General features: G+C 34.5%; 1 protein-coding gene across 15 annotated transcripts in view; it reads left to right on the plus strand.

The window, feature by feature from the left end:
* Nucleotides 1-12,171, plus strand: part of ROBO2 (roundabout guidance receptor 2) — a 1,318,500-nt gene that overhangs the window by 1,053,089 nt on the left and 253,240 nt on the right. The window lies entirely within an intron of this gene.

Below are 12,171 nucleotides of genomic sequence, written 5' to 3' on the forward strand. Positions count from 1 at the left end.
TTAAGGCCTCTTACTGGGACAACTCAAAATTTAGCTTAAATTTAATTATTTTTTGGTTTAAGTCCCTAAAGATAGATATATGGATTTTTGAACTAAAAGCTATTACCTTAGGATTCTACACTTTGCCATGGAGGAAAAGAGATTAACTAAGTGCTTTCTATGAGAAACTTAAGATTTAACATTTTTTTAAATCTCTGATTTATCCATTCTTCCTTTCAACAAAAGAGATTTTTCATCCTTTATGTAATTTTTAATATTTCATAGATGTTTATCACTTTAATTTTTGTAAACTTGCAAAGATGACCTCAAATAAATTTGACTTTTACTACCAAATTGACTGTAAATTAGAAGGGAACCTTAATGCATCAATAAAGTTTACAAAAAAATTGTCTGAAAGAGCCATGTTCTCTAAAGGCAATTTTTAAATAGAGACAAGATGTAGCATTTTAATATATAATGCAAATATATATAAAGAATATAAAGCAAATTCAGAGTTTACCTTAGAGGGGTTTTTCCTGTTTGTTTTATTTTTTTTTTAGCCCTTTTAATCCCTCCATTGATGTATGGTGCTGATAGTGTGGCCACTCGCTGCATGTGCATATGTGCATTTAATTAATTTAAAATTAAAAATAAATCCACTTCCTTATTTGCACTAGCTACATGTTAACTGTTCAGTAGCCTCATGTGGGCGGGTGGCTACTTTATTAGGCAACACAGACATAAAACATTTCCATGGTCATGCGGTGTTCTACTGGACAGTGCCACACCACGTAGTTTGATATGTAACCAGGAACATCAGCAGTATTGCAGAACTATGTGGGTTCAAGCCAGTGTTGTTTAGGGTCAACTGTATTTATATGATATATTTATACATTTCATACATTTATATTTACTTTCTCTTCTTTCCTTTTTCTTCTTTTCCCTTTTTCCTCCCCTTCCTCCCTTCTTTCCTTCACGTCTTTCCTTCATGCTTTTCTTCCTTTATTATTTTTAATTTCTCTCTTTGAGTATATTTACATTTGACCTAATTCATTAACGTTTTAAGAAGAGAGCTATTTCAGCAAGATCACAACATTGGCCTACCCACTTTGTATTCATTTAGGAGTGTGTCTGTTTTCTCACCCCCACCTAGTAAGGGTGCTAAATCCAGATGAGGATGAAGAGCACAGATGTGCTCCTCCACTCTATGGAAGCCTAGCCTACATGATTGCCTTATACTTGAGCATGTCAAATGCATTCACTAGAAAAGAATAAGAAGATTCTAAGATTGTGATTTTACCTGTAAGTGTATTTAAACAAAAGTAACCTATGTCCAGAAGAGGGGAAACAGATTTTTCCAAGTATCAACCTTGGGCCTGGGCTGTTAAGGGGGTGTGGGATCAGTTGGATGAGGGTGGTAAGATCCATGTCCTTAAGGCCGGTCCTTCTGCCCCGTATTCCACGTTAACCATGCAGTTTAGATTGCATCCCAGATTCCTGTTTTACCTGACCTATTGGTAAGCTGTAAATTGGTTACTCTCCTCCTGAAAATTGGAAAGTTCTTATATAAGAAAGAGTTCCAGTCAAGTACTCTGGTGTTTTTCTTAATGTGTGACATCTTATATGGTTTGGCTGTGTCCCCACCCAAATCTCATCTTGAATTGTAGCTTCCACAATTCCCACGTGTCATGGGAAGAACCCAGTGGAAGGTAATTAAAACATGAGGATGCATCTTTACCGTGTTGTTCTCATGATAGTGTGTAAGTCTGACAAGATCTGATGGGTTTATAAAGGGAAGTTTCCTTCCACAATCTCTCACCTGCTACCATGTAAGATGGCTCTTGCTTTTCCGACATGATTGTGAGGCCTCCCCAGCCACATGGAACTGAGAGTCCATTAAACCTCTTTCCTTTCTAAATTACCCAGTCTTGGGTAGGTCTTTATTAGCAGCATGAGAGTGGACTAACACAGCAACTGTAATCAAAACGTAATATGAAAGAAATGAGCATTGTATTTTTAAATAGCAAGTGAACCTCTTACACTTTAAAAACATTCCGTGATGGAGATCATCCATTATTCCTGTAAGCACTGCACTCATTATACAGTGTCTGAAGTGTTAATAGTTCTTACTAGAATCATTGTCCTGCTGAGTTCCTAACACTCCAACAGTTCAGGGCATCCCTCCAGTCTCCATCTCTCACGAGAACTTCTTTCAGCTTGCAGGTAAGCTAACGCAAGTTTTCCCTCTTTTCCCAGTGCTTTCTGGATGTGTTTCAGTCCCTTTGGATTTCAGACCTGCCTTTATTTTAGATACTCTCCTGATTGCTGAACCCCGCAGTTTGAAGTTCACTGCATCCCCCTCAAAAGGCATTAATTCCACTCCCAGGTTCTTTCTCTCTGTTGGACACTAAGGGTCTATGATCTTAGAGGAGAATATGTTATTATGTTAATGTATTTACGATGCCAAGTATTGTACTAGAGGTTTAGAAAGGAAGAAGACAAAAAAAACTTTCCTAGCAAATTGCTTATAACTTGCAGTATTCAAATTCAAGTTTCCCTTAGAAGTCTCTGAATTTGCATTACAGTATACTTTATAAGTATCAAAACAAAAAGCTTAAAAAAATTTCTTTTTTTGAGAAAGCATCTTGCTCGGTAGCCCAGGCTGAAGGGCAGTGACACAATCAGGGCTCACTGCAGCCCGGACCTCCCCACCTCAAGCTATCCTCCCAACTCAGCCCCCAGGTAGCTGGTCTACAAGTGCACACCTGTATTATACCTGTAGTTCAGCAAGGGATGTCTTATATGGCAGCAGGCAAGAGAGAGCTTGTGTAGGGGAACTCTTGTTTATAAAACCATCAGATCTCATGAAACTCATTCATTATTACAAGCATGGGAAAGACCTGCCCCCATGATTCAATTACCTCTCACTGGGTCTCTCTCATGACATGCGGGAATTATGGGAGCTACAATTCAAGATGAGTTTTGGGTGGGGATATAGCCAAACCATATCACATGCTATATCTGAAGAAAAACATAAGCTAATTTTTTGTTTGAATTTTGGTAGAGATGAGGCATCATTATCTTGCCCAGGCTGGTCTTGAACTCCTGATCTCACATAATCCTCCTGGCTCGGCCTCCCAAAGTGCTGGGATTATAGGCATGAGCCACCATTGCTGGCTGAAAGTATTCTTTTTTGTATGATGGTAAGTATATGTGCCTTAGATGGTTTGGACCATCTCTTTTGCTTTCTAACATCTATTTTCCATATGTTTTCTAATCCCTTGTGACTTAATATTTAAAAATCTTAATTTTAGCCAGGCCATGAATAACAGATTTTCATCTATGGAAGAAATTACACCGTGAAATAAGAGCTGTCAAAGCAACAATATTTAAGGGCAGCTTTGATGTCAAATTGAAGGCCGGCATTTTAGTTTAGAAGTATATTCCTCTATTCTTTGACTTCATAAATTATATTTAGACTATTAGTGACTACGGTAATGAAGTTACTGCAGATTGTAAAAATGAGGTATTGCTGCTCTGGTTATCGACTGTTTTTGAATTGCTAAAATTCAGCCTATTTGACTCTGTCAGAAGAGCTTTAATGTTCTTCATTTGTGCAAACTTTGTTTCTGTCACCCTTGACAAATCCTAATAGGGATTAATTTAGTTATGGGTGACAGGATAAGCTGCAACAGCAACGCTGCACTCTGTCATGGATTCAAACTAGTTGTGAGCTGTACTTTTCTTGCTGCAAGCAGAAAGTTTGCTAAATCTATAATGGATACAACAATGCCTGCCTCTCGTTTCTGTCTCTTACTTGTTCTTATTTAACATAACCTCTTTCTTGTGTAGCCCAATTTAAAATTATATATTGTGGAGGTATTTGCAATCGCAGTAATAAATATGTGTTCTACACATTTTTAATCACTTGCCAGTCTGTATTAGCCTTTTAATTATTAATAAAGTGAAATCCATTGATTTCCTCCAGTTGTTCGAACATGAGTCTGACCTAATCCTGCCTCAGGCTTGAGGGTTTCTGAGATGAACAGCAAATCCTTGAGCTAAACATTAATTTTGTGGGATTTAAACATAGTACTGTTTTTTATTCCTAAAGGAGGCTACTTCTTTGTCTTGTTTCTTCTGAATTTGCAGAAGTATTATGAACTTTGGTCTGTTCATGTTATACATACAAAGCAAATCTTGAACACAACAAGTTTATGATGCCACTAAAATTTAACCTTTATTATTATTTTGTGCTGATATTAGAAGTTTTACCATTGATGGTCACAAAACGTTAGATTCAGAAAACTGTAATTGCATTTTCAAATCAAGTTGAGCACCAGTTATTAGTATGTCATTTTTGTCTCTCTGTGTTAGGAAGAGCTTTGTTTTCCTAGTTGTATTTTAAACCATATTCAATAATAAATTTGGAATTATTGAAAGTTTTCTTAACGAAATCTCATTTTCTATTTTGTTTACTGACATAATATCAATTAACACATTTTTATTCTGTCTGCCTATAGAAATTGAATAGTATATCAATTCCGCTTCTCAATGCCTTCTTACCAGTAAAGGTGTGTTAAGCAGGATGAAAGATTGCTTTTGAATAGAAATATGTATTTGATCTGATTGACCTATTTTCTTTTGGAAAAAACACAGTTTAGAGCTTTAGCAGCTGGTGAACAGCATTAACTAAAACTTCCAGAAGACAAAGCATAAATGCAATGGCTCTATCTCATTCTCTGTGCTCAAATTTTGTTTTTCAAGTATAGAAGAAAAATTACCTATGATTACAGTACCAAAAAATAACTAGCACACAGTAAGCTACTTATATATCTGTGAATGAATTAACTATATATTTTATATATAGTCAATTATATAGTATAAAGATAATATAAAGTAAGAAGTATTTATATTAAACATCAAACATATATAGTATAATAATATATAGTAATATGTAACATATTTATATTAAATACCAAATGTGTATAGTATAATGATAATACATAGTAATAGATAATATATTTATATTAAACATCAAACAATGTTTAATTATACAACTGCTTTGCCAGGACAACTTCATGTAGTTCAGGGTATTCATATGTATATAAAGTTTATTGAAGTTATTACATTCTGTACAGACTGATCCCTATATCGTATATTACTATTCAACAATCATTATTTACTATTCATATACTAGCTTCTGAGTTTTTAACTTAATCAATATGATTGTTCCTTCCAACTAAATCTGGAGCTCTTTTCTTACTTAAACGAAATTACAGAATATTATATATATATATATTATAATTTATTAAAATATCAACTAGACCTTATTAGAGTTAATTGTAATATTTACCATTGGAATCTGAGAAAGGAAAGATTACAAGTGCTTATTTGACCAAGCAGGGACAACAGATTTTGTTTTTATGTGTGCAGCCTCTCCTTATAGAGTGAACCCTCATAACTGCTTCTAATCCCAAATCTCAGGGAATTTGTTTCCAACACCATAATAGTCTTTCAAAAGCAATGGTGATTATAGTAACTTCAAAGCAGCAAGCATCTGTACTTTAAGAAGGGCCAATGGAAGCTAGCATCCATCTTCCATAAAAAAGCAATCGTGCTTTTCCCTGCTGCCACTTAGAAGAGCTTCCTTGGGGACCTTGTTAGATGCTTTCATGTGAAGACCATTTGACCCAGTTCTGATTAGTGTGCAGGTTTTCATGGCAGTGGCTTCTGGGAGGGAGATGCCGTTGGCTGGTCGCCTCCCTATTCTTGAAGTGAAAAGAAAACTCTCAGTGGAATATATTAAGGATAATAAAGGGAAGAAAAAATTCTAGCTAAAAGACTGGTGAAGTATTGAACTACTATTAAAAAAACTAATGAAAACATATTTCTATAGTGATTGTTAAGAAGAAAGCAGAGCCAGGATCACAGTTCCTTGTTTTGTGTTCAGATGAGTTTTGCTTCTTCATTTCTTTTTCTTGCAATATTTCAGAAATACATAGTTTGAGAATGCAAAGAAAAAATGACTTTAGCTCATTTCTCCTTGTCAGTTCTCCTTACCTGAATAACCATGTCTACATTTAGAAGAACACTAAACAAAAGTCTTTATAATTAACAGTAAAGGTAACCAAGAATGCCTACATTGTTAATGTTCTAATAATTGTCATCATAGCTTTTTTAGCCTTATATGTCTTACCTATCTTTACTCACCAAATTCACTATTTCATATGATATTCATATGATATCAGCAATAGTGTTGATATTAAGATATCAACAAGCTTCTAACCATACTACATTATTTTTAACTTCATTCTGAATTCTTCACTAATAACTACTATTCGATGTAGAATTTATGTAAGATCCTGCTTCCTGAAATAGGCCCAGTATTTCTCCATTTCTCCTGCTAACAGGGTGTTTACATTCATAGACTCAAAACTATGAAGAAAATAATTTACTTGACAGTGTCTCTTGCTATTTTAATTTTATGTGTATATATGCGTACTGAAAGAGTTTAGAACATAATGCAGCATTCACTATTTTCTTCCCTCCCTTCTCCATATAGGATTGCCACTGTCTAATTTCCTGCTACAATAGGTTGACTTTAATGTAGTAGATTGCAAACACTGTGTTCAAGTATTCTCATTTTTAATTTCTCCTTCGTTATCCCTTTAAAAACCACAGCTGCTACTAGGATAACAAAAATGATGTTGAATAACTGCTTACTTTTCCACTTTCCCGGAGGGGTGGGGGAACAGCAGGTAGCATAGCCTCATCCCCAAAACAGATGTTACTTTATTAAAAATTGAGTGTTTTGGAGGGAGTAAAAGGAGATTTATGCTTTAAGAGAGCAGGGAAATTAGAAGGCATAAAAATATGATATGGACCAATTCAGCTTTTACATTCAAGCTTTGCCTGTATTTTATTGATAGCATTTTACTTGAATTGTATTTTAGGTGTGTTTGAACTGATCGACTGCCCAAGGTCCAACCTGATATTAAGTAATTGTTATCATAATTAGTCAATTCAACAAGTTTTTCTAGAATCTTCATATAAAATGGCACTGGATATGTTCTGTGATAGATCTAAATGTAACAGTGTATGATACAATTCTCCTTTTCTGAGGGTTTAACTGATAATGACACTTTACTAAATTGTTTATTACCAACATTTTTAAGGGAATTTAATACACGATGCATGATACATTGCTCCCTATTTAAATATATTTCACTATACTTTTGTTGGATTATGTTTTGCATAGCTTCTTCTATACTTCTTTAAGTCATGAATGAGCCATAGCTTTCAAAGTCGTCTTGTTTTGTTAGAATTCCGAGCTTCGATTTTTCATTTAGGTTTGGAAGTATGCTGAAAATTTCAGCTGCTAGGAAATCATTCTGCAAAACTTTAATCTTTTGACATCCAAATAACCAATAAGATTATGTATTTTCAAGTGTAGTAATGAGTTTTTAGATTATATCTGAGAAACTTAAAAATAAAAGAAAAGCATTTTAGCCATTCTCATGTGCATCCATCCATTCCTATTTGGACCTGCTTTCTGGGTTATTATTTACATTTCTATATCCTAGATTAAGATAAATTATGATGATATGCCTTTTTCCAATGTCATTCAAACAGGAACAATTTATAATTTTTCTTTCTTTTGGCAAATCTCTACCTGCATGCCATCTCCCCGTAAATAGGCACCTATGAATGTTCATTATTCATAAAATGTTCATTGCAACAAATTGTTGTTTATAAATTGAATTTATATTTTAATAGTTTTATTAATAATTTGTTTACTTAGTGCAAACTATATAATTTTGGTTTTGTAAAATTTCTGAAGTGTTCTTCCCAGCTTTGTATTGAGTTCTCAATTTGTCTGCAAAATCATTTATTTAGTAAATCTTAGTAATTTATGCTACTTAAAAAAAATTAGGAATAGGCCAGGTGCAATGGTTCATGCTTTTAATCTCAACACTTTGGGAGGCTGAGGTGGGTGGATCACAAGGTCAGGAGATCAAGACCATCCTGGCTAACATGGTGAGACCTCATCTCTAATATACGTACAAAAAAAAAAAAATAGCTGGGCATGGTGGCAGGTGCCTGTAGTCTCAGCTATTTGGGAGGCTAAGGCAGGATAATCTCTTGAACTCGGGAGGTAGAGGTTGCAGTGAGCATCCAGCCTGGATAACAGAGCAAGACTCCATCTCAAATAAATAAAAAATTAAAAATTTTTAGGAAAAACAAAGAAAAAGAAAAGACATAAAAATAAAGATAAATTTTAAACCACTATTAATCCTAGTACTTAAATAAAATGTCTTTAACATTTAGATGTATTGTTTTCTAAACATGAGGAATAATAACACAGAAAACATTATAGGTCTTTTAGAATGTATGTATTATATTTTATATACAAATTAACTACACTAATATTTACTTCAACAGTGTGGTAACAAGGATCATTTTAAAGCCAATTATATGAAATTCTGTGTTTAACTGAGCTTTAGACATCTAAGTCCTTTGTAAACTCTTTTGAAGCAGGAAAACCAAAAGAGAGGATTTTTGGGGAATGTGCAGGAGTGAGTTAGTTTGGAATGCTTGATGGTAAGAAGGGAGTGTTAGAACTAATGAGGTAGGGTGTGGGAGGCCATGATACCAACCTAAGGAGTTTATTCTTTATTTTCTTAACTTTGCCAGTGATATTGTTTTGTTCTTGAAATTCTGAAAGAGAGATACAATCAGAGAGAAAAAGGGAGGCTGAATCTAGTAGAATTTTCATTGTATATTTTGTGCCATGTAAAATTATCTACATGGAAAAAAATCATTTGCTTTGGTAAAGGATTTTCTCCTGCTCAGGCTTACTGACAACATATATATATATTTTTTTTTAACGAGACCTCTTTTTTCTTTTAATTTATATTTTAGAAACAGAATATCACTCTGCCACCCTGGCTGGAGTGCAGTGGCATGATCATGGCTCGCTGCAACCTAGATTTCCTGGGCTCAAATGATCCTTCCACCTCAGCCTCCCTAGTTGCTGAGACTACAGACATACATCATCTTGCCCAGCTACATTTTGTATTTTTTGTAGAGAATGGGGTTTCACCATGCTGCCCAGGCTGGTCTCGAACTCTTGGGCCCAAAATATCCACCTACCTCAGCCTCCCAAAGTGCTGGGACTACAGGCGTGAGCCACATGCCTGACCATTAGGTTACAGAAGTTATTATTATTATTATTATTATTTTGCTTCTAAAAGTGATATGATTCAAGCTCCTGTTTCAGAAATTAGCAGAATTTGTTATTGCCTTTTCGTTGTTGATTCCTTACACAAGCCTTTGAGAGTTTCTTTGAAAAGAAATCAAATTGCCAAGTTTTTTTTTTTAAATATATTTTTCTTCTTTCAGTTCTCATTAGATGTAGATTTCAGGAAAATACTTGAGGCAGTAAATGATTCTAGAAAACAGTTAACTACTGAAATAGCCTGTTTAAATGCTTTGAATGAATGATGCAGAGAGTTAAGTTTACTCTGGCACGTTAATTCCTTTCACATCTAGATTCTCCAGAAAAGCTCTGCAGATAGGATGCCCTAATGAAAATATTCCTTGGTGACAAGTAGTCAGGATACATTTTATGGAAGTTTCCTAGTAATCTTTTTTCTTTTTACAATACTTGGCTTGGTAAATCAGTATTTTTCTTTGGGTTTCTTTTTAAATCACAATTCAGTACAGCTTCAGCCACTGAATCAGAGATGGAAAATCCATGTTCTGTGGCACAATTTTCAAACTGTGTGTTTTAAAGCCTCAATCTAAGCAAACTCTATATCCCTATGTTTTTGAGGATGCAACTGTACCTTACTGATGATAACATGTGGTTAGACCATATTTCTAGAAGTAAATTGATTTAATTGGCCAAGATAAGCACTTAGATAGTACTTAATGGTAATAAATAGACATAGAGTCCATGTACTCTCTTTAGGGTTAGAATACACATGGTGCCTGTGTATGAATTCAGATCTATCTATAACTAGCTAGCTAGCAAGCAAGCTATCTCTGTCTCTTAAAAATGTTTACACCTATCTAAAGTAGAAACGTATTATCCCTGGAAAACTGAGGCCCCAGAAGCCCTAAGTAACCTGCCCAATTCACATAGCTCTAGGAGTCATGATGATTACACTGAATCCCATCAGCCTGACACTGTGATGTAGGTTGAAATCTGCTGTGTATTGCCCTGGGCTAGGTTAATCTGTGAGTGGATTGTATAGGAAAAGAGAGATGGAAGAGGATTTGTGCGGCCAGACAGGAGAGACAAAATGGATGGACAGGCAGAGAAAGGGATGAAACTAGGAATTAAAGCATTGACATTGACTTTTAAATTCCACTTCTTGGAATTTTCACTGATTACCCATGTAGCTTAGCGCTTTGTTTAAAAATGTTCCTTATTTCTGGCCCAGGATGCCATGCATCCAAGGATTTAGGCTTTAAAATGATAAGGTTAGTTCAAAAGAAAATGGATGGGTTGTGAATTATCTGACTTGGTGAATTCTAATCAGACAGAGCTATTAGAATGTTTCAATAGCTTTTAGATCATCTTTAAAAATTAGTAGTTAATATTTCTGAATGGCACTTGTTTCTTTTCTGTAGGCTTTATCAACTATTGATAATATGAAATCAACCATGGATTCTTCTAGAGTCTTTTTGGGGGCCTTTGATAGTAAACTACACATTGGAGCACATAGTTCTAAGAAGATGCAAGTAAATCCACTTTAGACATTAAAAATTATCCAACACTTAATTGTTTGCTTAAGTGTATAACTATACAAGTAATTGTTTTAGCATATTTAATTTCCATATTTGTTTTAATTGACAAATTATGTTCAACTTTTTCTTCTGAGTAACATTTCATTGATTGTTTTTGTGATTGTCTTGTATTGGTTCAAGAACTACTTTTACATTGGTTAGAATACAGTTAATTATGCATTCACGAGTGAGCTAAATGCAGATGTAGTTAATACAACTACTCTGCAAAGTAGATATTAAGATCTTCATTTCATAGATGAGGAAAAATGAGATAGAGCCTGGTTAAGTGAGTTGTCAAAATTCTATACCTAGTGAGTGGCAAAGTTTAATTACAATTCAACTTTTTTCTATTACAAAATTCATCCTGTTAATTCCTATGGCTTACTCTGTTTGAAGTAAGTCTTAACATATGTGTACAATTTTTGTGTTCTTTCCTAGTTTTCCTGGGAGGGTTCTTGCAAGAATAAAAACATAGGGTTGTGTGACATTTTCGGATTGTTTTCATGATTCTTAGTTATTTCCTCCATAGAAGCCATGAGCATAGAGCATACAAATGCATTGTGGAAAGAAGTAAATCTGTCCAGAAGTTTCATGCCTTTGTTTAGATTACTTCCTCATCAGCCCCTGCAGTTTACTGAAAATAAATAACCGCTCTGGGTGGATTGATTATGAGTTTATACTTTATTTTATTTCTGCTGGTCATATACTACTGCAGAGTTGTTTGTATTTTTTTTTTTAACTCAAAGAGTGGGTTTCAATCTTTAAAAGGCAAAAGGATTTTGTTTATCTTTCTAGAATTCATGCAGTGTGACAAGTCTTTTCATGAATGCAAGTAACTTCTTTACAGTGAGGTTTTAAACTTTTTCAAAGCAGGGACAATGTATTTCTATATTGATTTTTATGTATGCCAGATGTATATAATCAGAATTTTATGAAATGCTCCTTGAATTAGATTTTACACTGTACTTTATTTTGAAGATGATCCTATCGCTTTAAACAGGGTGATACAGAATTAAACCTATTGGACTTGTAAAAAGGTATGCACTTGAAAACTTGGTGGCCTTAAGAAAGCATTGAGATATTGGACTAAAAACATTGAGGACCATATTCTCTGAAATCATTACAGTAGCTAGCTAGTCAGACATGAGCAGAGCAGGAGAGCACCCTCTCTGCAACACACACACCATGAATGTCAGGCAACCATCAGGAGATGGTCAGGCATTTGTTAACTGCTTCTTTAAAATAATTTGTCATATACCCAGTGATGGGATTGCTGGGTCAAATGGTATTTCTGGTTCCATATTCTAGAGGAATCACCACACTGTCTTCCACAATAGTTGAACTAATTGACACTTTCACCAATAGTATAAAAGTGTTCCTATTTCTCCACATCCT

Source organism: Sapajus apella, unplaced genomic scaffold (assembly GCF_009761245.1).
Source record: "Sapajus apella isolate SASKATOON/1434 unplaced genomic scaffold, GSC_monkey_1.0 scaffold8, whole genome shotgun sequence".
NCBI lineage: Eukaryota > Metazoa > Chordata > Mammalia > Primates > Cebidae > Sapajus > Sapajus apella.